This window comes from Microcaecilia unicolor, chromosome 8 (genome assembly GCF_901765095.1).
Source record: "Microcaecilia unicolor chromosome 8, aMicUni1.1, whole genome shotgun sequence".
Lineage (NCBI taxonomy): Eukaryota > Metazoa > Chordata > Amphibia > Gymnophiona > Siphonopidae > Microcaecilia > Microcaecilia unicolor.
The window spans coordinates 97,369,370-97,393,151 of record NC_044038.1 but is presented as its reverse complement, the minus strand read 5'-3'; positions in this window follow the sequence as shown (position 1 = coordinate 97,393,151).

The following is a 23,782-nucleotide window of genomic DNA, read 5'->3' as shown; positions in this document are numbered from 1 at the left end:
CTGCTGCACGTCTTATCTTCCGCCTGGACCGATACAGTCATATCACCCCTCTCCTCAAGTCACTTCACTGGCTTCCGATCAGGTACCGCATACAGTTTAAGCTTCTCCTATTAACCTACAAATGCACTCGATCTGCAGCCAATCCTTACCTCTCTACCCTCATCTCCCCTTACATACCTACCCGTAACCTCCGCTCTCAAGACAAACCCCTCCTTTCAGTACCCTTCTCCATCACCGCCAACTCCAGGCTCCGCCCTTTCTGCCTCGTCTCACCCCATGCCTGGAATAAACTCCCTGAGCCCATACGCCAGGCCCCCTCCCTTCCCATCTTCAAATCCTTGCTCAAAGCCCACCTCTTCAATGTCGCCTTCAGCACCTAACCACCATACCTCTATTCAGGAAATCTAGACTGCCCCAACTTGACATTTCGCCCATTAGATTGTAAGCTCCATTGAGCACGGACTGTCCTTTTTTGTTAAACTGTACAGCGCTGCGTAACCCTAGTAGTGCTCAAGAAATGTTAAGTAGTAGTAGGAGTTTTTTTCTCCTCCACCATGTAAGGCACTGCCTACCCAACAAAAACAGTGTTAGACTTGTTAAAGATGGACCAACAATAAAGAACCACAACGTGGATGCAGCAGCTCATAGGTTTGCTTGCTGTGTTTTGAATGAACGGCGACGGCTGCGCGGGGGAGTGGAAACAGAGATTTACCAAATGGCTTCCTTCCTTACAGTGGACTAGATAGGTTGTCTCACTTCCACTCCACTCTCTAGTACCGAAGTTGCAGCGGCGAACTGATGGGCAGCTGTAGTAAAAGCAGCAAGCAGGCAGGCTCAATTCCGTCCTTTGTTCCCTGCCCTCTCTGCGTCCTGCCTTCCTCTGATGTCATTTCCTTTCGGGCAGGCGGGATGCTGAGAGGGCAGGGAAGCGAAGGATGGAGTTGAGCTTGCCTGCTTGCTGCTTTTACTACCGCCGCCTGCCAGTACCGGCACATAAAAAGCATTGGGTAAGATTACCATTTTTTGTTTCAATTATACTGTTTCAAACAAATTTTATGCTTTGTATGTTTTTCTCTTTTGGCCATTTTTGGGGAAAAAAACCAAACAAGTGCAAAACATAGAAAATCAAGCCATTGAGATGTAGGAGGGACCAGAATGTTTAGTAGACTGGTAACCCAGTCATCCCAGGAGAGGAATGGGGCACCCTAGGGGGCACTGCTGTTTTCATATAAATATTCCCAGGTGCACATCTTACCATTGCTCCCTTGTTTTATATCTTGAACCCTCCAAAATCCACCCAAAATCCTCTGCCCTCCACTGTACATCCCTACAATAACCTTTATGGGTGAAGGGGGCACCTATGTGTGGGTACAGTGAGCTTTTGGTGAGCTTGAGAGAGTTCGCAGTTTCCACTATAAGTGTAACAGGTAGATGGAGTCAGAGACCTGAGTCCCTCACTCTATAGTGCACTGCACTGCCCACTACCTGCATGCTGTTCCAATAGACCTGGCTATAACATCTGAGGCTATCAGAGAGGTTGGTAAGTCATATTTTTATTCCCGTTTTTTGAGGGGGGTCAGGGAGGAAGGGGGGGATCATCCATGATTCCCTCCAGTGGTCATCTGGTCATTTAGAATACCTGTTATGCCTTATTCATTCTTAAAACAGGTCTAATCCAAAGCGTTTAGGTTTTCGACCTGGACATTTTTGTTTTGTTCCATTATGGCTGTAAAACGTACAAAAGTGTTAGGCATACCCTAATCCTGCCTTTGAAATATCCCAACACATCCCATTGTTTTCTGTGTGATCTCGTAATACTAGCCAGACAATTGTAGACCAGATAGAGGGGCATAATCGAACATCGCCGGCGAAATAGATCACCGGCGATCTATTTTGGCGGTGGCGCAACAGCTGGCCGGAACCGCATTATTGAAAAAGATGGCCGGCCATCTTTTTTTTTCAATAATACGGTTTAGCCCGGCCAAATGCCAGAGTTCACTGGGTTTGGATGGCCGGTTTTTTTTTTCAAAAACAGTGCATTTGTAATGCACTGGCCTCCCTCACATGCCAGGGCACCCTAGGGGGCACTTCTAAAAATGTTTAAAAAATACAAAAAAGCTCCAGGTGCATAGCTCTCTTACCTTGGGTGCTGAGCCCCCCCAAACCCACTCCCCACACCTCTACTTCATTACTATAGCCCTTATGGGTGAAGGGGGGCACTTACATGTGGGTACAGTGGGTGTTGGGGGGGGGGGGGGTTGGAGGGCTCAACACTTAGCACCACAAGTGTAACAGGTAGGGAGGGTGGACCTGGGTCTGCCTGCCTGAAGTGCACTGCACCCATTAAAAACTGCTCCAGGGACTTGCATACTGCTGTCAGGGACCTGGGTATGACATTTGAGGCTGGCATAGAGGCTGGCAAAAAAGTGCTTTATTTTTATTTTTTTCGTGTGGGAGGGGGTTGGTGACCACTGGGAGACTAAGGGGAGGTCATCCCCCATTCCCTCCAGTGGTCATATGGTCAGTTGGGGCACCTTTTTGAGGCTTGGTCATGAAAATAAAAGGACCAAGTAAAGCCGGCGAAATACTGCTTAACGCCGCTTTTTTTTTCTATTATCCGCGAAAGCCAGCCATCTGGTAGCCACGCCCTTGCCTGCCCATGTCCCGTCTTCGCTTCTCTGGCGACACGCCTCTTTGAACTTTCGCCTGCAAGGCGACGGGGAGAGCAGCGATGCTGTCAAAAAAGCCGCTTTCGATTATACCGATTTCGCCGCTTTTCCAAGATCGCCGGCCATCTCCCGATTTATGTCGGAAGATGGCCGGCGATCACTTTCGAAAATAAGCAGGATATTCAACCCATGCACATCTGGGCTGAATATTCAGATAAAGTTAACAAATATAATTGTCAGATTGTCTCTCTCTGGCTTTTTAATATGGGCCTGTCAGAGACTTTAATATCAGGAAGGCAATATGTCCTTTAATCAGATATGCAGGTTAATGCAGAAATCAGGTCTTACTTTCATGTATATGCCATTGTACACACAGCCACATCTGTCCATGGTGACACACTCTTCTCCATTAAATAAATATCCAATGTCACATTCACAGCCCTCAAAGCATTTACTGCTGCAATTTTGATGGCTGATGATGCTGGCGCAGGTGAAATCACAGGTGTGCATGCAGAGCTCATAGTGGCTGTTGGCAGGACAGCTGAAAGCTGGAACAGAAAAATATAACTCCATGTGTCATAAAGCAGAGAGAATGTATCACAGTACAGCACAGCATTCTAGTAATGCTAAGAAACTCCATCCCCCAGGGGTCAGGCTGGACCGATCCTGGGTTTTAGTCTTATTTTTTATTAATTTTTTTAAAACAAAGAACAAAATATAATCATACAGTGAATAAACCAAAAATAAAACAGAAACCAATAGGCAAGCTAAATATATATATATATATATATATATATATATATATATATATATATATATATATACTGTATATATTTATTTATTTATTTATTTATTTTTTACAGAAACTGGAACTACAAGTAAACCAGGAATGGCTCAGCCTGTCCTTTATGAAATGCAACTTATTGGCAACTCTGTTACTGGAAGATATCATGAAGGGTAAATAAATCTAGAAGCTTGGGACACAAGGGATTTGTGAAAAAAGTTGGTAAAAAGAGGATTTGAGAAAGAAGGGATTAAGGAGTAAATGGACTGTGAGTGAAACTAGAAAGACAAACACCTGAAGGCTCAGAGACAGGAAGTCAGTGCAAAGGAATGGGTGAATGACTATTACTTATGGCAGAAGTCTGTTTGTCTCCATGCTCTTTTTTTATTTCTATCTTTTTATATGAGCTAATCCTAGAGATGTCTATCAGGACCCTCATGCTGCACTGGTTATCAGCTCTCCAGCTAGCCCAGGAGTCCACATCAAGCACCAGTCTAGGAGCTGCACAGCAAACACTCACAATCTGCTTTTGATAGAGAAATACTGAGGATCTGTATCTGTATGGTGCCCTAATAAAGTGGATCACAAAAGTCTTTGTTTTCAGTCTCCATCTGCTGGTCCGGTAAGGACACGGAAAGATATGTTTGTGTTCATTTAGGCATCTTCAGTGTAGAAAAGGCACAAAAACAGTACAGGGGATGCAAAGACAAGCCAGGGAAGTGGTGGGAGAGTACTAGGAGATGCCTTGCCTTCCCACTGTTTATATAAACACCTATTCTTGCTTTTTTATATCAGGGATGTTTATGGGTTAAAACCTAAATTCATAAGCCCTATTTATTTGAAGAATTTCAATTAGGAATCATTCTACCATCTCTTTCAGTGTAACAACTGGGTGATTTCCAAAAGCATACAGTACAGGAATAACATCTACTTCTGGTTCAGCATTGTATAAGATAATTATATTTACATTTTTGTTCCCTTTTTCTTCTACTTTAAACTTGTATGACTGATTTTGGTCTACCTCTTCATTGACATTACTTTCTACACTTTTAAAAGGTTAATATTGTAAAGTGCTCTGACCTGTTAATCAGACAGAACGGTACAGAAAATCCTTAATACACAAACAAGCTAAATATCCTTCTATTATGCAAAATATCCATGCAAGGCAAAGAGCCACACTTCAAGCAGATCATTCCCCAATATGAGTTATCCAGCTCAATCAGATCAGAATGATCAAGTTCCAAGGTCAATATTGCTATAGCAGGGGACAAAGACATTAATTGCATGTGTCCACTTTACCTTTATCCACATCAGGAGGAGGCACTGGAAATTGTATTTCTGGAAAGAAAATGGATAAATTACTGAAGAACATGTGTGATATTTTAATTCTAAAAAATGGAGATTCTGGTTTGAACTAAATTTATTTACTGCAGCTTTCTTTATTGCATTATCCTACATTTGCCTCCGTACTAATATTGCAGGATTTCTCAAGCTGCTTTTGATGCAGTGCACCATAATATCATACTAATATGATTAGCACAAACAGGTATTAGTGGCAAGATATTTACTTGGTTCAGATCCTATCTATCAGACAGGCAACAGTCCATACCATTCAGCAGCACCTCATCACCCGCATGGGTGCTGTCGTATGGAGTACCACAAGGATTGATATTGTCATCAATTCTGTTTAATATCTACCTCAAACCCAGCTGATTCGATCTATAGATTCCCAGTGATAACTCTATGCAGATGATGTGCAGCTATCATGCCCATTGAACCAGATTTACCTACAGCCCTGAATACACTGAGTACCAGTTTAACAGCAATTTAAGAATGGGCTAACACAACAAACTTTACCTGAACCCAAGTAAAATTGAGTTCTAGTGGATCCTTAACATTTTATTCCTATGGGCCCTGCTGCAGATAACTTGAGCTAAGCTTTAGTAAAAGACCCCTGTAAGTGGTTACATACCTGACATCAAAATCTTTTCTGGAAGTTACAACCTCACTCTTAAATGCAAGTCAGAAACTTTAGAGTACAGCTAGACTCGACATCTATGCTGATCCTCCAAATCCAAGCAATCTTGAGGAGCTGCTTTCATTATCGTGACAATGTCTGTACAGTACCTCTCTACGTACACTGAGAAGGCACATCTTGTAACAAAGGTTCAAACTATGATAACATCAATACTAGATTACTGAAATGCACTCTATATTGGTCTAACTATAAAAGGTCTGCATCAGCTCAAATTGATTCAGAGAACTGTAGCAAGACTGATAGAAGGTTGGAAGCAATGCGATCATATCTCACCATTTAACAAAAGAATCACTGGCTAACTTTGCAATAAAGGGCTAAATTTAAAACTCTGTCTGATCATCAAGGGCTTTAAAGGAAATGGGCCAGAATACTTGTAGAACAGGATCTCCATCTATACGCTCCACGATTGCTAAGGTCCTCCCAAGGAGTATTCCGAATGACAGCTTCTCTAAAGTCCATCATGCAATGTAGCACCTGCCAAAAAACCTGCACAGGAGTAGCCCTCACACTTTGGAATTCACTCTCTGAAAGGCTTCATTCAGTGTATGACAATCTCTACTTCAGGAAGTAGGTGAAAGCTTGTCTCTTCTACCAAAACTTTAAAGGAAGAAGCACCTAATTAGCTAGTCACACAAACACACTAGGGCTAAAACTGGCTGCAGATACTGTAATAGGACTTGCTTTTGCTACATTAACTGAGATTATATTCTTCCACATTTTTCACTCCTGTTATTCTCTCTTATTTGTCTGCATACTGTGCCCCCATTTACACCCCATGCTTTCTATTAAGAACTTGTATTGTGTACTGTGTTGACATTGCAAGTAGCGTAAATTTGCCTTAATATGTACTGTTATTTCAATATTTTTCTGCTGAAATTGCATATTGCCTATGTCCAGATTTTTCTTCCTTACACCAGTATGAGTGAATTTCTTCAGAAAGACGAGGAGTGTGGTAGCCGTGTTAGTCCACTCTTAAGGTTATCAATAGAAATCAAACAAAATAAAACATGGAAAAGAAAATAAGATGATACCTTTTTTATTGGACATAACTTAATACATTTCTTGATTAGCTTTCGAAGGTTGCCCTTCTTCGTCAGATCGGAAATAAGCAAATGTGCTAGCTGACAGTGTATATAAGTGAAAACATTCAAGCATTACTATGGACAGTCTGACAGGGTGGGAGGATGGGGTGGTTCGGAGGTATGCATGGGGACATCAAGCAATCATGATATTCTAACAGGATGGGTGTGGATAATTGAGGGGTGGGTGTGATCACAGAGAAATACAGCTTTATGGTTTATAATGGGCTAGGACCCAGATCCTTGTTAAGTCCTTTCTGTTGGTGTGTTAAAATATTCAATCATTCTGACTTCAAGGTCTTACGTTCTTGTATGGTTTTTAAAGTTACCTTTTCAGGATTCTCACTGTGGAATCACTGGTACAGTGTCCTGGTCCTGTAAAATGTTGACCAACAGGCGTGGAGGATACCCTACTGGCACCAGATTGTTCATGTGATGTCTATGTAAATTTGAATCTTGTCTTAAGCATCTGGCCTGTTTCTCCAATATAGCATCCTTCATTACTTTTTTACACTGAATGATATTACCACATTGAAGATGAGCAAGTGAAAGATCCCTTTATGTTGAATATCTTTTCTTTGTGGGTAACTGTGGGGTCTGTGAAATATTTTGGCATAGTTTGCAACTGGATAAATTACAGGGACGTGTGCCCTTCTGTTACTTTTCAGTCTGTGATGGAAGTTTACTTCTGATTAGCTTGTGTTTTAAGTTGGGTGGTTGTCGGAAGGCCAGTACTGGTGAGGATGGGAATATCTCTTTCAGTAATTCATCCTCCTGGAGTATAGGTTGTAGATCTCTTATGATTTTCCTCAGTTTTTCCAGCTCTGGATTGTATGTCACTACAAGGGGAATTCTGTCTGTGAATTTTTTCTCCTTGTACTGTAGCAGATTCTCCCTGGGTGTTTTGAGGGAGGAGGCAATATTCTTGGAGATTATTTTGGGGTTGTAGCCTTTCTGTTTGAAGGATGCACTCAGGCTTTTAAGGTGTCTGTCCTCTGTCCCCTGGGTCAGAGCAGAATACGGTGGTATCTTGTGGCTTGGCTGTAAATGATGGATCTTTTTGTATGTGAAGGATGGAAGCTGGAGTTGTGGAGGTAGCTGCATCTGTCTGTGGGTTTCTTGTATATAGATGTTTGTATACAGCCATCACTGATTGAGACCGTGTTGTCCAAAAAAATTGACTTTTTCTGGGGAGTAGTCAATTTTGAATCTGATTGTAGGATGGTATGTATTGAAGGCAGAATAAAATTGTTTCAGAGTTTCTTCACCCTCCGTCCAAATCATAAAAATGTCATCAATGTACCGGTAGTATTTTAGAGGTTTGGTCTGGTGTGTATTCAGAAATGTCTCTTCCAGCTCAGCCATAAAAAGGTTGGCATATTGGGGTGCTGTCCTGGTGCCCATCGCAGTGCCCATTATTTGCAGATAGATATCATTGTTGAAGCGGAAGTAGTTGTGAGTTAAAATGAATTTGATTAATTTTGTAATAGTTTCTGGTGAGTATTGATGGTCCAGTGTGGATTTTTTTAGGAGTCTTCCACATGCAGCTATGCCATCCGCATGTGGAATGTTGCTGTATAGTGATTCTACATCCATCGTGACCAGAAGGGTGTTAGGTGGTAGTTGCTTGATATTTTTCAATTTATTCAGAAAGTCTGTGGTGTCTTGTATGAAGCTGTTAGTTTTGTGTACGAGAGGTTTCAGAATGACTGGTGGTGGTGGTGGTATATGAAAAAGTAATCCTAAGCATAAAGAGGTCCCCTATCCCTGACACTCAGAGGCTCATTTTCAAAGCACTTAGCCTCCCAAAGTTCCATAGAAACCTATGGAACTTAGCCTCCCAAAGTGCTTTGAAAATATGCCTCTCAGAGTACTAGTTGCTTTTGAAGGGAACCACCTCTGAGCTATTTCTTAAGAGACAAAGCTCTGGTTGGTATTGGAGGAGACTGAGTCTTAGGTCGTTACTCAGGAATAGAGATTGCTAGTCAACTATTATTAGGTGACCATTCCAGGGCAGATACTGTTGTTGGACCCCAAGACCTGTGATACTCTACAGACTGGGAGCAACTGAGTCCTGGTTATCTTATGTATCTGTGCTTGTAAGTTAATATTAGCTAATAATTTTTTGATAATTTACACAGCAATTAGTTTGCCCTTTCAACTTTGCTCTATAATCATTATTTCTACTATTTACATAAATCATTTTCTAGAAGATTAATAACATAACTACAATTGCTTTCCTATTATAATACAGAGGGTATATTGCCTCCAAGTCTCCAAAGCTAAAAAAAATGAAAGAGGGGTATTGAATAAGCACAGTAGCTTATAACTATGCTTCAATGCCAGACTTAGACCAGGGGATATGTCAGGACACTGCTAAGGAATCATTCAACCCTTAGAGCTCCTAGGCTTTCATCAGAGAGTCACAAGTAAAAGTTTTCACTGACCCCAAAATGCCTATCAATCTATTCTCCAGGGCTCTCCAGGCTTTGGGACTCCTCCTTTGAACCTAATCAGCCAGGTGAATTCTCCTGCTCTAAAATCTTCTGAATACTGAGCATAGATTACCTATAGTAGAATGGGTCCTTCTCACTGTAATAGCTTTCCAGAGAGCAGTCATGGATGTTCAAAGAAGTGTCTTGGCCAAGTACACAGTCATCGTTCATCAGTATATTTATTTATTTGATTGCATTTGTATCTCACATTTTCCCACCTATTTGCAGGCTCAATGTGGCTTACAGAGTGAAGTGGAGCATTTCCATGCGGTGCATAAAATAAAATTAATTTCTCACCTGGCAGCTTTACAGGTGGGGTGGGTTCAGGTACTGAAAATAAAATGGATGATTTAGTTTGAGTTAAAGATATCTTGTAAATGTGTGATGCAATTTAGTTCATAGATATTTTGAAAAATTATAGAATCATCATATTGAATCAAGTTTAGCTCAGGCCCTGCTCTCTCTGTAAAATGTTCTCAAGGTGAGGTCTTCCCACCTTTCTTTTCCCCAAACTCCCCCTTCTCTAAGAGACTCTAAACTCAAGACATTGAACTTCTTGTGGTAGAAAACAACGGCATCAAGTAGTGGTATGGCCAGGTAACCCTGGGTAGTCTCGGATGGATCAAATTCAATATTGTGCATAAATAAGATTGAATACTTACCCGGACCCTCAATCTTTGGTATGGGCACTGAAAACAAAATGAATGGTTTAAAAACAGTGTAGGATTATGGGTACCGCAAGGCTTATATTTCATTAGAGGAAAAACTAAGTTAAGAATTGGTGCACAATATTGCTATATGCTGTACTTTCATCCCTCTACTGAGTAGCTGGACTGCGTAAGAGTCATGACTGGGCTTGCAAGTTAGTCACTGGTGTACCACGATCCAGTACTGGTCACAACCACAAGTTCACAAAACTCTGGATTAGTGTGACTTAAACGTAGTTAGCACTTTCATGACAACTGAAGGGAGATCTGATTTGATATTAGCTTTGAGAGAGAGAGAGAAAGAGTTTGGTAAGAAGAAAAGAAATGAACATTCAACAAAAGAAAAGTAAAATACTTTGAAATGACTGAATACAGAATACTAGAAAATGTGCTTACATGAATGGAAATCAAGTCTACCAAATGAAGTGTTGAATGAAATAGGCCATTGTGCTGCAGGGGATGTGGCTTATATAGACTTGTATGACTCTGCTCTACATAGGAGCTTAGAGGGGCATTTTCGAAAGAGCCTCTAAGTTAAAATAACATCCAACTCACATCCATTTTCAAACAGGAAAAACTTTGGGGTTTCTTGTTAGAAAATAGGTGGGAATCTCCAAAATGAATAGCCATTTTCTAATATAAAACAACCAAACTATCAATGCCAAAAACACAGGGACAAGGATGTCTGGCAGCATTTTTAGAAAAATGTCCACACAAGTCCCTACAAAGCAGAGGGACAGAGGACTTTAACAAATGGCACCCAGGTATGAATCCCACCTTAACTTCTTGATTGTGTATTGTGAGGCCTCCAGGCACAGAAATGTAACCCTGGTACAACAGGTGACAATCTGGAAGACAAGCTAATCTCGGTGGAGCAGGGACCTGGACAGGATTCACTAAAAATCAAAGTCTGGTTGATTAGGGTGCAGGATGGGACCGGATGAATCCTGCTAGGCTGGAGTGTTATTCTCCCTCTTCCACTCAAGATAGACAGCATCCAATAAAAGTCCACACAGTCAGAGGGTATTTTTCAAATTTTTAGTGGAACGAAGTTAATAAATGTACAGTTTTAACTACATACACTCCTCCACCAACGCCAATCAAGTTTCACAGTCGTATAATGAATTATACATATCAAACCAGTCATTCCCAGTACCAGGCAGGTTCGGCATTACGGGGTTGCAAACAGGGCAATTGCCCTGGGTCCCCATACCATAGGGGGCCCCAAAACCTGCCTCAAGCTAAAGGAGGCATAGGCTGAAGGCCAGCTTTTGGGCCTCCACCCTGGTTTCTGCCCTGGGCCCCTGAATGTCTAACACCAGACCTAGGTAGCTGACAGATAAATAAGTCCAAGTTCTTCTGCGCCCCCTTTTTCTTTGCCAAATTTGACTCACTAGGGCTATCACTTGTTGGTAGCCCTGCTGCACTCTCACATCCTCAGATCCTGAAGTAAGGCACCACTTCCCCTAACTCCCGCCCCTCCAGGAGGATGATACTTTTTCTCTCCCTCCATGAAGTGTCATACTCCAACAGCATGGTTCCTTCCGGTCTGTATTGAGCCTTTGCTCTGTAGCAGGGGATTCTCTCACACCTTTACAAAAATATCTTAGGATTATCCTCCCCCCCCCCAGATTATCTGGGTCCCAGCGGAGGACAGGCAACCAAAACCCCATCTCTCCCCTTCTTCTTTGGGAAGATATGGAACCACTCCCTTGGCGATCTCTTCCTCCCCAGCAGGCCATAGTAAAACCTTGGGAAATCTCCCATTCCCCTTAGCAATAACTGCATTTCCAAGACGGGTTACAGAAAAAAACCCTATTCTAGCTAACTGTATACCACTATACTATCCTTAAAGCATGTAGGTGTCTCCTATTTCTAGGTACAGTAGGTATTTTGTTATATTTGGAGAGCTCACACGCTCAAAGACCTACTTAAAGAGGTATATTTTCAAAGTACTAGGACTTACAAAGTTCCATAGTATCTGCAGTGGTATTTGGACCTGGGTCCCCTTGTTTAAAGTCCACTGGACTTACCACTAGGCAACTCCTGGGAGCTGCTTGCTGTTATCTTGTCTATGCCCATAATACCTGAAGCTACCTGGAATCCCCTGTCAGTTTCACTTCTTAAAGTGGTAGGAGGGGGATAGCATCAACTAGGGGATTAAGGAGGGCGGGGGGGGGGGGGGTCATAAACATTTTTTTCACTTGGACATAATTGAAATAGGTCTAAATACAAGAGTCTTTTTGACTTGGCGGTTTCTTCCTCTTCCATTATTGCTTAAAGACGTTCTAATTTTGGGCTCACCCTAGGCATGTTTCAGGTCTGATTCCATCATACCTCCTTGTCATATGAACAAATTGCAGTGAAAGATGTCCCATTTTTGCTTTCCTAAAACAGGCATTTGAATATTTTCAGCAGATGAATGTTTTTTCTGGCTATTTTGATGTGTCCATCTGCTTTGAAAATGAGCACATTAATAATAAAGTGGTTAATATGGGACCAGGACAGGACGGAATACTGGTAAATAAATTAGGTACTAGTTAGACAATGGGTCTTACTGAGTGATAGCATTAGTGGGTTCCATTGTGGTAAAGGAAAACTAAGCAACCTAGAACAGCTTTTTTTCAATAGCAACAGGACAAAATACTCACAATTTAGTGTTTCAGACAGTGCCCAGGGAAACAGCTTTATGTGGCTTCCTTAACTGAAGAGAGAAAAAGAAAACATTAAAGACACATGGCATTCACATTGCAAAATATATAAATGGAAAAATATAGAGTACACATTCATTGTTGTACTTATCTACTGTATATTATATATATGACAAGTAAAACAAAAATTTTTTCTAAGAAACGGTGACATTTCAGAATAGACAACTCGGGCACATGCCAAATTCTGAAGATGCCCAAAAATGGGGACCCCACTCACTCATTACTTTCTAGCATCTAAGGAGCAAACCCTCTACTGTGATGCTCCACTCCTTTGCTGCCATGTTTCAAGTCCTCTACCTATGGGCAGCATATTAGTATATTTAGCCTTGCTGTTGCACTCTTGAAGTTGCTCCTTTGGGCATAGAAATTACCTCAAATATGTGAGAAATGATATCATAAACACACACACACACAAACACGTTTGTGATTGAACCGTGTAAAGCATCGTTTCTAACATCAAAGCCAGTATGAAATAGTAATATCTTGCCTTTTATGTGAGACCTTCATTGCATGACTTGTTGCTTCTATAAATTACAGATATTTAGGTGCTAATAAAGGTACTTACATCCCATACAAAGGCCACGAGATGCATAGCCGAAGGTCAGGAGTCCAAATGGAACTGTGGGATGGTATAAAGTATGGAAAACGGTACCCACTGTCAAATTAAGTATTCCATAAGAATAGTCTGTTCCTGAAACAGGTGTCCACTGGATGCTGTTGAGTGGTTTCCCATCCAACCTTAATTCATAGATTGCTGAAGTCTTTGCGATTATAGATACAAAATTGTACTCAAATGATTTCTGCCCATAGATGATATAGGAGGTGCAGAAGCTCCCAGTATCAGGAATATCCAATAGAAGGGGTCAAATTGCTTTCCATTCACAACCCCTCCAGTATAGTGCTCCACAACTTGAATTTCAGCATTGCCATTAAGATAGAGGGCACTTGGGCCTGATAGTTCAAACTTCAAAACTTCTCCAGGTACCAATCCTTACTTCCTTGTTTACCCCCAATGTAAAATCCAGCCTAGTCTTCTGGCTAGAAATTACCATTACTACAGCATCATTTGGCAACGAGGGTAATGGTGTGATGCAGAAAGTGGTGCCCCAGTTGGAGACAGGCTGGAGCTGTTTATACATATGGTTACACGGAGTATTTTTGCTGGAACAGCTGTGGCCGTACAATACAGCCACGGGCTTTTCAGACATAATGCTGGTGCCAGACAAGTCATCCTTGCTTTGTACCTGGAGAACTTCAAATGGCTGTAGAGTACGAGTCACCTTGCTCCCTGCAGGATAATTTGTATTCTGCAATGTCACTGCACCTCGAAGAAGCATTTCAACTGTGGTGGGATAATCATAAGTTATAACTGAGAACCCTTTCGTATATGGTGTTTCCTCTCCACTTGGAGTGGCTATATAGTACTCATTGCCTAAATAATGTATGGGATATACTAAAGCCCTATCAGCAGATTGATCTTTAGAGTTTACTGAGAATACACTGATTGGTTTATCAGATTGAACAATAACAGAGGCTCCGAAAAGTCCTGGTCCACCGTACACAATGCCTACTGATATGGGTATGGCCACCATATCCCAGGTACCTATGATGATCTCCGTCTTAAAATAAGAGTCGTTGATCCAGGCGGTGACACGAGTATCTTGGGTGGGAGAAGTGACTAACAGCTGATAATCTCCTGGAACATTAGGGTCCGAATTTGACATAAAGGCCGTGATGAACTCCATTCCCAAAGGTCCATCTGTAAATATATATCAGGCATAGTTAGAATACAGAAAAACAGCAAGTTTAATTTAACAGTTCAAATAATTCACTCTTTTTTCACTCAGTTCGAGAAGACAGAAAATTCTGCTGTACAGAGTAAAAATGTGTAAAATTCTGATTTCATCCCAACTATAAATTATTCAGCATGAAAGAGTTTTGTGCCTCACATGTGGTTTGTCTCCTTATTCTTTCAGACAAGATATTATAATTCTCAGACACTGAATATCCGAGTCCTCAGCTGTGCCTGGAAATTATCCGGGTATCACCGATATTCAGTGCCATACCCGGATAACTAACTGGACATGGTAATGAGAACATTTTATTTGGTCCTATCTGCCCACTTAGTTATCCATTAATAGCATTAAATATCTGTGGTATCTGGATAATTTCCGAGTCTGCCTTGACTTTGCCCTGCAGCGCCATGGCACTAACCAGAGAGTGCCAAGGTGATCAAAGCTGATATTCAGTTGCACTCTCCGAAAAAGTGGCACTGGATATCTACTCCTCATATGGGCAGTACAGCTAAACTGGGCAGGAGGGGCTGAATATTTACCCCTATAATATCAATCCAGTCTACCCATATAGCTTATTCACAACTATACTGCCAATGCTACTAAAACAGAGGCATCAGAGTTCTGGAAAACTTGGCAAAACAACTCAGAGTATAGAAAATGTAAAGCAGGAAACTAGTTTTACCCAAAAGCTTCCATATTTGAATACTGTGTTTAGCCTGTAACCTTATACCTTTGCTTTTTATGTCATCATATCATACAGATTAAGAAACACTAGCATTGTGCATGTTTATTATTTTGAGGCATTTGAAATCCCTATTAGAAACCCCCTCTTATAAGCTACCCAAATCCATCATTCAGAGTTTTCATTTCTGATGTCATATTGTGAGATTTATTTATTTATTGGATTTTGCTTACACCTTTTTCAGTAGTAGCTCAAGGTGAGTTACATTTAGGTACACTGGATATTTCTCTGTCCCAGGAGGGCTCACAATTTAAGCTTGTACCTGAGGCAATGGAGGGTTAAGTGACTTGCCCAAGATCACAAGGAGCAGCAGTGGGATTTGAACCAGCCACCTCTGGATTTCAAGACCAGTGCTCTAACCACGTTGCATTCCATAGCCACTCTGATGCCTGTCAACAGTTCAAATATGTATAAAGCTGCATGTAGGTGACTCACCTTATTTCTCAGTATTATTGATATGCTGACTATATGATTTCATTGAAAGGAACATAACCCATCCATTGGCATTCTCCTTTACCCTTTTCCATCAATGCATTTAACTCACACTGTTCTCCGTCTTCTCTGTGTATGCCCATACCCAGCTCTTCGTAGCCCTTGATACTCACTTTCTTTCTCTGGGTCACAAGCTCAAGTGACAATAGTGACTATGGGGAATACTAAACAAAAAAATGTGTGCTTCCCTATACTTTGTTTTATTATTCTTTCATCCCTTCTCTGTCCCTCCCTCCAGCGCTGAGTTGTCTCTCTCATTCGCTGTGTCCTTCAGTTTCCATCCAGTCAGCGCCACTGAGAGGGTGAGAGGGGCAAAATTCCCCAGGTTCCGGTATCCAAAGGAGTCCTGCATGGCGCTGCTTTTGCTCAGATGGTTTCTCCTGCTCCTGTGTACCACGGTGCCAGGTTAACGCGTTATCGCGTTTAACTCTGGTTTGCTGGCAACAGGTCCATCTTCCTGCTGTGTCCCACCTTCTGTGCGGTCTTTCCTGTTTTGACACGGCAGGAAGTAAACCTGTGAAGCAGTAGAGTGGGACAGGAGGAGACAAGTAAGCAGGCCCGTGGGGGGCGCGTGCAGGCCAGAGGGGGTGCTATGGCCAGGAAACGGCGAGTGGGGGGTGTTTGCCAAGGGTCTGGCTTTGTCTCTCGACAACCCTGCATCTGGTCTCTACTTTGGGATGTTAGACTTACCAGAAACAAATTGAGCTGGAAGATTTGGTTTTGCTTCTCTATATATCCATGACTCTGAAAATAAATTAGATACGATACCATAAATGCATATGTCACTTGTCCAAGCTTCACTCTGTGACCTGGGAATATTTATTTCCTGGCCCCAACTCTAAAACAAAGTATCTATTTATAAACATGGATAGAATCCTTTTAGGTTAAATAATAATCCAGATGAATAGTAAATGATGTTGGGTTAGCTACTGATAAGGAAGTGATAGGGAAGAAATCATAGGCTGCATATATATGATGATCGAGATATTGTAAATCAGTGTGCAAGGCAGTGCTGATGGTCAGAGTAATGGTAGGGAACATTGAGAGAGATTTGTAACTGCTAAAAGAAAGGGTGCCTTAACATATTTGTAGAAATTATTGGTCACATCTCATTTGGACCTCTGTCACCTGTAGAGAGGGTAATTCCAACTACTTTAATCTGAATCATTTTCTGTGCAGGCAGTGCTGTCCTGCTGATAGATATGGGTGTCAGTGCATATTTTCTATAAATGTCATTTCATGCTCACCTGTAACCACTCCAGAAGGAGGTACCAGAAAGTGTGTGTTTGAAGGTCGTAATTCTGAAAATACAATGGTAAACACAGGTTTAAGTTATCATGCATTTAAATTCACATACAAAGAACTTTAGAACATAAGATAAGCCATGCTTAGTCTGACATAGGTCCTTCAAGCCCAACATCCTGTTTCTTATTCTGGCTAGTGTGGGTCACAAGTACCCAGCAGATCTCAAAATATAGATTAATTTTTTCAAAGCCCATTCCAAGGAACCAATGATGGCTTTCTCAAGTCTACTTGGTTAATCATTTTAATGGACATTTCCTCCAGGATTTTAGTCACCTTGATCACATCCTCCAGCAAACGATTCCACAGTTTAATTGCATAGTGTGGGAAAATAATTTCCATGGTTTGTTTTCAATCTGTTGGCTGTTAGTTTTATGGAATGTCCTCTAGTTTTGGTGTTCTTTAAAAGGATAAATTTACTGTTTAATTTAATTACAAATTTTGTATATCATTGTTAAATAATCCAAATCACATTCAAGGTGGTTTACTACCAATGCACTCTGACAATACGTGGCGTAAACAGTCACCTGGGCTACCCTTTCTAAATACTAGCTTACATTGGCTACCCTCCAGTCTTCTGGTAGAATTCTTGATTATTTATTTATTTATTCATGTTATTCAACTTATTACAAGAAAACATCTTGTTTAGGAAAGTATCTAATAACCAATAAAATATTTGAACATAGTAATCAAATAAAAAGGAAAACAAAAAAGAGCTTTCACTTTCATAGGTAAATTATACTCAAGTCCATAAATTCTGATCCAAGATTTCGGAAATTTACAGGAGACTAATATCAAAGAAGGAAAACAAGAAAAAAAAAAATCTGCAAATTCTGCTAAGCTGAGTAGACACTTATACACTAACGCTTTTCCACTTTCGCTGAGGCTATAAGCGTTCTGTGAACACATATTTTTTTCCCCTAAACTTAAAAAAAAGGTACCCCCCCCCCCCAAGTGCAGAATTTCAGGCTTAAGGAGCAAGAATTGTTTTCTCCGTCGCCTTGTCTCCTTAGAGACATCCGGAAATAGTAACACTTTAAAACCCAAAAAAGGTTTATCCTTATTACGGAAAAAGAGACAAAAAATCCAGTTCTTGTCAGGTAATAGTGCGACTGTCGCCACCAATGTGGCTGCAGTCGCAAGTTTAGAGTCTGAGATCTCAAGCAAAAGTGAAACATCTGTCGGAACATCAGGTTGATTCATTTCTTTCCCAGGAATATAATAAGCCATAGTCATTGGTGGTAAATTCTGTTCAGGAATAGATACGTTTTCACGCATATAGCGCTTCAACATCTCCAGAGGAGCAACATTTAATAATTTAGGAAAATTGACAAATCTCAGGTTATGATTTTTAGAATAGTTATCAAAAATTTCCATTTTGGCCCTGAGGTTAGTCAAATCTTTCACCATAATAGGTTGTAAAGTTTCAAACGTTGTAATTCTTTGATCCATATTAACAACTTTCCCACTCAAGTCCTTAATCTGCTCTTCTTTTTTAACAAGTCATTTTCAAGGGATTTTACTTTAGGTAGTACTTCATTCATCTGTTTCAGGAAAGTTTGTCCTAGGTTAGAAACTAAATCCCACAAAGTTTCTAATGTAACTTCCTTTGGTCTAACCACAAGTTCTTTAGGAATTTCAAACCTTACAGGCTGGTCACGAATCACACTCTGCCCCTCAGCTCCTCTCTCCTCAGTCCGCGGCGTCTCCATGGGCAAACTGCCCTCCAGTCCGACCTCTGCTGTAAGAGAATCTTCCATTCGACGATCTTCTGGGCCCCTAACCTCTTCCGGGGTGGACCCCATCGAATCAACGAGGAAGGAACTGGCACCTATCGGCTGGGGAGGGGGAGTGCGTTCGGCAGGACTCAAGGTAACATCTAAGCCAGGAGACGCCAAAGTCTCCAGTTCGCCGGCGTCTCTCACTGGCATCGGTCCGCCGTCTGGGTGAACTCCCTGCGGTCTCAAATAATGATCGAGAGGACCAGGTAGTGAGGGAGTTAGCGGGGAAGCCCTAACCGCTAATCTCCGTCTTCGTTTAGGATATTTTTCCAAAGATAGGAAATCGGGACTCGCAGCAGTTTAGCAGGATGCGGCCATCTTGGATCAGCCGGAGTGGCATGTGAGAATTCTTGATTTTAATGATAAAATACATATTATTCATAATAGCTCTTGTACTTTAGTTCTATCAGTATTTTGGGATGTATTTCATCCAGTCCAAATGATTTCCTACACTTTGGTTTATCAAATTGCTTATTACGTCTTCCAGGTTTACAGAGATTAGTTTCAGTACCTCCAGCTTAGCCCCAATAAATACAATTTCTGGCTAGGATATCTCCCATACCTTCTTCACTGAAGTGACAGCAAAGTACTCATTTAGTAACTCTGCTATGTCCTTGTCAATGAAAAAATAATATAAAAAATAAAAGCTTAGCACTGCTTAGATGGTAACTCCAGTAGCTGGGAAGCATGTCCAGTGCCGGGCAGACATTTACGGAATGGTAGATCTGGATGGGTTGGAGGGGGCTTCAACAGCATCTCCAGTAGTTGGGGAAATAAGGCCAGTGCTTCTATTGTTTGCATCCCAAAAATGGCAAGGATAGATCAAGATCAGGTATGCGTATTTTATATCACATCATGTCATATGCTATGAGTGTCTCTCAGAAGAGGAGGGGAAGGCATTTTGAGGTTGATAGAGAGTAAAATGTTGCCAGTTTACAACACTGTTGGATTGTTACTTTAAATCGGGTATTCACTATGAATGTGATTATACTGCAGCCAAAATTATAAAACCACTCTTCCAAGGTGGTAGGTGAGACTCTGGCAGCCTTATTGGGCAAACTGGATGGATCGTGTGGGTCTTTATCTGAGGTCATCTACTCTGTTGCTATGTTTCAAATATATAACACTTTCTTTTCTTGGGCTTGTTAAAAGTTACTCACAATTTACATGACTAAAATAATCCACATACTTCTACTCACATTGTGTAGATTCATTCCAAGAAGCAGATATAGGTTTGTAGAGCCAACACCACAGGTATTTTTTGCATTTTCAAAACAATGTGAGTCATTTTCCATGAGAAAAGTATCAAGACATTAATCTGCTGCAAGTGGTAACTGCTGCTTTCTCATGAAACATTTTTCAAAAGTGCCTTTTGTAGGATTTCACATTCCCACAAACATGACATAACACATATGAAATACAAAAGATGACCTACATTTCAAAAAGATAAGATATAGAACTTCATAGTCCTTTTCTTTCCTGGACACTGTGTTTAGCAATAGGCTTTCCTTCTTGCTATTAACAAGATTAAACACTCACTTGGTAGCTGTTCAGTTGGTGTATTTGGATACAATGTTTTATATAGCCACAATCCTGAAAATAAAACAGATACAATTTGATTAATTCCATATTAAAAAAAAAGTTTGAGATTGCATTCAAAAAAATTGTGGGACAAAAACAGAGGATCTCTTTATAAATAAATAGCCTTAAATAGTGCAGAAATGGGTATAACCTGCAATGAGCAACAAGTACCAGAACGGCCACTTTGTTGGGAATAGACTGATTGGACTATACAGGTCTATATTGTTGCCTCTGCTCACTTCGACCATCTAATGTTAAAATGTTCTGGAAAAGGGATCACTTGCAGGGCACTTGTAGCGATACAGAATGAGCCATATGATACAAACTCAGACTGAACTAATGGGAAAAAATTATCAGTGTGTGAACTTTAATAGGTTTTTTTTTTTTTTTTTTGCAAATTTGGCAGCATTTCTATACCTGACTGCTGTAGTTTATCTGATTATAGAATTTAAAAGGAAATCTAAGCAATTCGATACTATGATGGGTAGAATGGCTCGGTTTAAAGCTTAAATTTACATGCAGGGATTTACACCAGCTTTTCGTTGTTGTAAATGGATGTGCATAGATTTTGTCACATGGACAACGCATAAGCATATTCTAAATACTGCTCTTAAATCTAACCGGATTTTATATAATACTCTTAGGTGTTATTGCTTAATGTGCTTTAATTCTAGGCACCATATATATATATAATATGGCCCACGGTGATCACATTTAGCTAAGTGTGTAATTTATTTGCACTGTGGATTTTAAAATCAGCGACATATAACTAAAAGTTGAGTTTGCTTATATGGTGTTGCGTTTTACAATAAGCATCGGTATCCTGAATGTAACTTCTAACTTATACATACATATATTGACCTGTACACCCTGAGAATTGATGACTTGTTATGTGTGTTAAGTATTGTAAAAATTTCTGTGTGCTTACACATATATTTTTTCTCTGTTTTAGTCTTTTAGCTTTTGATGTTATTTAGTATCTATATTTATGATCACCTCACTGGCTTTATAAGGTATGTAAAGGCGATTATGTTTTTAAGGGAACCGTTAGGAGAAATGTTCTGTCATGATAAGTAATAATTGGGAAGGGTGTATAATGAGTAATATGCTCCAGGAGTATGAGATACGGATTGTTTTATCTATGTTTTTTTTGTTGTTTTAATCTTTCTTTTTTGTGATTTTTATTTATAGTATTTTTAAAAGATAAGAGTACACAGACTCTATCCATGTCCAGCATTTCTCCTCTCTTCCCTCCCATCAATGCATGTCCCCTCCATCCATGTGCACCTCCTTCCTGACTTCCCTCCCCTCCCTCCATCCATCCATCCATTCATGTCCAGCAACTCTCCATTCTCCCCTGCCCTCTCCTCCATCCACCCATATCCAGCAAATTAGGTCTCTCACCTGCCCCCTTCATCCATCCATGTCCAGCAATTCTTCTCTCTCCCCTGCCCTCCCCTCCTGTCCAGCGATCTCTTCTCCCCCTGCCCTCCTCTCCAATTCCAGACATATCTTCTCTCCCTCTTCCCTCTCATCCATGTCCAGCAATTTTCCCTGCCCTCCCTCAGCTTCCTGACAGGCCTCCTCTCTGTTCCTTACCCCCCCCCCCCACCCCATGCGTTTAACCTTTTTACTTTCAGGTGCAGCGACGGTAGTGAAGAAGACAACACAGCTTCTCCCTTCCCTCACACAGTGTCCCGCCCTCACGGAAACAGGAAATGCATCATTGTAGAAGGTGGGACACTGTGTGAGGGAAGGGAGAAGCTGGAGGAGAGCCCGCTGTGTTGTCCTCTTCACTGCCGTCATTGCATCTGAAAGTAAAAGGGTTAAACACGCGCAAGGGAGGGGGGGGGGGATGAACGGAGAGGAGGGCTTTCAACTGGGGAGCTGAGGGTGGGAAGGAGTGGAGGGACCATCCGAGAGCTGCCTGGCTGCAGCACTGCTGCAACCAGGCAGTCCTGTATTGGGGGGGGGGGCAGCAGCCAAGGGAAGGTCACGGTTGGGCTGGGGAGGCTTAGCCTCCCCAAGCCTCTTATACGGGGCGCCTATGACTGTCCTCCCATCTCACCCATGCCCATCAATTCTCCTCTTCCCTGCCCTCCCCTTCAATTCCTCCCTCCCTCCCTCCCCTTGATGTCCCGCGATTCTCTCCTCCTGACATCATCTCACCTCCAGCGTTCTCTTCCCCCTCATTGTTCCGCCCTCTGACGTCATTATGTTTTCATGCGAGGGCAGGGCAATGAGTGGGAAATGATGTTACAAACCCAGGCATCCAGACATAGAATGTTAGAGGTGCAAATTATTATATAGGATATGTTTCATTCCTCATTTTTATCACTGTATATATTTCATTATTATCATATTATTATCCTCTGTTTTATTTTTATGGTATATTTTAATGATTTTTTTGTCATAATTATATATTTTTTGTCATAATTATTGTTTTAAGAAGTTTTATTCTTTTTATGTTTTAAGAACCCCTGAAGAAGGCAAGGGTGCGGAAACATGGCCCGTGTTGGGGTTTAGTTTGTCAGCAAATAAACATGTGATTGATCACTTTGAAGACTGTGGTTGTCGTCTTCCGCCTTTCTGGATTATCTCTAAAATGCCATTCGTTGGAGCAGAAGCCCCAGCTTTTACAGCATATTAATAAAGTAATTTCAGAGAATTTATTACAAGAATAACAATGTTTTCCTTTTATTTGAAACAGACATTTACTTGGTATACAACAGACAGGACCCATTATTGAACTTCCCTTAGGAGATAACAGTGATTTCAAATTGTGATATAGAAGAAAATGTATTCATAATTCTTCAGTATTGCCTACATATAAGGAGTTGCTCTTTTGGTATAGTCCTGGGTAGCAGTCTATGTACATGTGAGTGCTCACCTAAATCTGTTGGTGGTGGGAACTTCAGAGATACATCTGGTTCTGAAAAGAAAGTGGATACCTTAATTAAATACATATGACATAATTTCAAGCAAGTTTAGGTTCTCATGATTTCTCTACAAGAGATGGAAAATTGTGATATTCATAGATCGCTTGGATCTCTTTACACCAGTGGCTTTCACTCTCAAACTAATTAAAAGGTATAAAATCTAATTTTATTAAACTAAATACATTAAGAACCACATTTTATATATATATGGCGCCTAAAATTTCTGTGCGGAATTGGTTTTCGACTAAACGTATTCTATAAAATGTAATACAGAATACACTCAGTCGATGTAGGCACGCCTAAATTTACACATACTTATTTACACCAACAAAAACTTGGTGTAAATCCCAGTGCGTAGATTTAGGTGCACTGGCTCATATTCTGTAAGTATGCGTGGAAATGTTGGAATGCCCACAAATCACCCATAAACACATCCCTTTTGTGCAGAAGTAGTATGGAGCTGCAGAGTGAATGCACTTGGAAGTCAATAAGAGGAGTTTGAACTTTATGTGGAAATGGATAGGGAGCCAATGAAGTGACTTGAGGAGAGGGTTAGTATGAGCGTAGCGACAATGACAGAATAAAAGTCATGCAGCACAATTTTGAACAGATTGAAGGGGAGAGAGATGGCTTAGTGGGAGATCTGTGAGAAACATGTTTCAGTAG